Source organism: Epinephelus moara, chromosome 6, assembly GCF_006386435.1.
Source record: "Epinephelus moara isolate mb chromosome 6, YSFRI_EMoa_1.0, whole genome shotgun sequence".
Classification (NCBI taxonomy): domain Eukaryota; kingdom Metazoa; phylum Chordata; class Actinopteri; order Perciformes; family Serranidae; genus Epinephelus; species Epinephelus moara.
The window spans coordinates 34936556-34939744 of NC_065511.1; positions in this window are offsets into that span (position 1 = coordinate 34936556).

Below are 3189 nucleotides of genomic sequence, written 5' to 3' on the forward strand. Positions count from 1 at the left end.
AGTGTGGCATACAGAGCAATCAGTGGGTTGATATACCTACATAAATATTATTCGTATGTTTAATTTGCATTTCATGTTGTACAGCTCGTGTTCAGAGTGTGGTGTTATTGTCTGGGTGTTTTCTGATAAGGTAAGAGGGTGGTTTATTGGTTGAAAAATGTAGTGTTATCTATTAGTATGCATTGTCTAACTCTGACCAGCAGAGGGCGCGTTCGCTACACTGTGTGTGCAGGGACAAGGGAAGGATCGCGGGAATACGTTCAGGAAACGAGAACACACACTTGAGTGTAAAGTACTGTGAGTGTGGCGAACTGTGATGATTAATATACTGTATTTTTGCTCTTGGCAGAACAAAATAAAAGACTTCAAATTAAATGTGTAGTGGAGGGCAGCTTCACTCTGCATCACGCTACATATTTTGGTAGCAGAGGATGGTTCATTCAGCCCACGGCCCAGCCCCATAGAAGAATAGAAAGACAGAGGAGGACCATCGAGGAAGCTAGGGATGAAGTAAGCAGGATACTGCTGACGCTGGAGGAGACGGAGCTCTCTTCCCTGTGTGAGCATCTAAAGTGTAACGCACCTGTTGAGGGGTTTGCCAGCAAAACAAGACGCGCCCTCATCAGGTTGGTGGAGACGACGTTAGATGAAATCGAGGTGGATGAAGAGTCCGCAGAATCATATCAGCAGTATCTGCAGCGTGTACTGTCCTACCTGGCCTCCCTGAAGCCTGTGCCGGCTCAGGCTGAGATTGTTGTTCAGGGAACAAGTGAGTTAGAGAACTTGAAAATGCAGTACCAGAAGTTACAACAGCAGATGGAAGAGGAAATCGGGGCGTTGGAGGAAAAGATTAAGCAGAAAACACAAGCAGCAGGGGGAGACGCCGCGCCTGCCATCATGACCGCAAAGGAAGAGGACACAAGGACTGCCACCACGGCACCAACCGGACTGCCCGAGGTAACATTGAGGCGGGAGTTCCGGATAATTGGACAGATTGGTGAAGCCGGTCAAAAGGACAAATTGTCCTACACAAGCCTCATCAACCAGATCGAGTCTGGACAGCGGAAAGGACATGGAGAAGCAGAGATCATTGAAGCAGTCACACGTGCTGTGAGCCCAGGTCTTCATCTGCGGGAGATGCTGGAAATAAAGCGAGAACTGACACTGCACACCCTCAAGACAATACTCAAGGGTCACTACAAAGTGGACTCCTCCTCCGACCTACTGCATCGCCTGATGAACATGACACAAGATCCAAAAGAGTCAGCACAGAATTTCTTGTTCAGAGCAATAGAACTGAAAGAGAAGTTAATGAGAAAATCCAGTGATGATGATGCAGGTGAGGAAGGTGAGTAGTTTAGTCCAGAGCTAATCCAGAGAAAATTCCTCCGCTCCATAGAGACTGGTCTTTACAGTGATGCAGTTAAGTTCCAGCTCAAGCCGTATCTCAGTAACCGTACTGTCACAGATGAAGTGTTAATTGAGCGAATCAGTGAGGCTGCAAACATAGAACAGGGAAGACAGCAAAAGCTGAGAAAGACAGTAATAAACAAGCCCCCAAAAGTCAGTGAAGTGCAGGCTGAGGTGTACCCATCTGACGCCTCAGTGGCAGCAGTTGACACTGTTACTAACCGTGAAGCAGGGGGGAAGAGTAAGAAAAGTCAGGGACCCAAGGCAGAGACAGATCCAATAGAAGCGCTCAAGGCTGAGGTTCTAGAAATGAAAAAGTTGATGTTACAGACAGTGGAGGCCACAAAAGTTAGACCGACAGAGAAAACATTCACACCCAGCCGTAGTCGGCCCAGGGGTTGTAGGACGTGTCAGGAAGCTCAGATAGGTGACTCCTGCAGACATTGCTTCAAGTGTGGGCAAGAGGGGCATCTCTCCAGAGGATGTCGACGGACCAGAGAGCAGCAGGGAAACGAGACTGGGCTGCCGAGCCGGGACCCTCGGTAGCCCGTGAATCATCCAGTCTCAACGTGCAGCAACCTGCCCCCCCTCCCACACCATCTCAAATCTCATCAGTCAACTACCTCCCACCACGACGCAAGGAAAGACTCATCAAGTTGATTGCAGAGAGACACACTGTCCATTGCACATTGGACACAGTTCCAGTAGTAGCATTATGGGACTCAGGCGCTCAGGCAACCATCATTAATGAAGAATGGAGAAAGCTGCACTTACCACACAGCACAGTGCGACCTCTCAGTGAACTGTTAGGCCCAGACATTTTAAAGGGAGTGGCAGCCAACCAGACCGAAATCCCCTTCATGGGCTGGGTAGAGGTAGAGTTTAGGCTAGGGAAAGACTCCGCCATGACAAAGCCACTCCTGGTACCTATTTTAGTGTCAAGCGACCCACATGTAGCAGCAGAACCCATAATTGGCTACAACGTGATAGAGGAAATAACAGGGGAGGGTAGTCAGACAACAAGGACAGAGACCATCCACACTGTGTGTCAAGCTTTTCAAATAACAGTCAAGACAGCACAAGCAGTGCTTCAGCTTATCCATGCCCCTGTTAGTGAGGAAGATGTAGGAATTGTACACACAGGGAAAAGAACACTCACTCTAGCCGCTGAACAGGTCACCACAGTGTATGTTAACGTCAACACTGGGGTTCAGTATCATGGCCAAGACCTGCTTCTAGTCCCAAGTGAAGAGCCAACATTGCCAGAGGGTGTAGTGATAGAGGAGGGTCTAGTTAGTGTCCCCAGAAAAAGGTCAGGTTATGTGCCAGTCCCCATCGCCAACACAAACAAACACAGTGTAACCCTGACCCAGCGCACCGTTCTTGGTCACCTGCAAACAGTCAAGACTGCCTATGTGGCCAGCGTTGAGCAGATGAACAGAGGAGAGGGAGTAAAGCCACCAACTAACACAGCATCAGTCCCAGGTGGTGGCAACTCTAAAACACAGAAACCAGCCTGGTGGGACCCTCCGGTCGACCTTAGTCACTTAAACGAGGAGCAAAGGAGGATCACAAAACAGTTGCTGAGAGAGGAGTGTCACGCGTTCGTGTATGACGATGAGGACATCGGCTCAATCCCCTCACTGAAACTCCACATCACGCTGCACGACACCACCCCAGTAAGAAAAACGTACATGGCAGTCCCAAAGCCACTGCACCAGGAGGTGAAGGAATATATCCAGGACCTATTGAATCGGGGCTGGATTACTCCTTCACGCT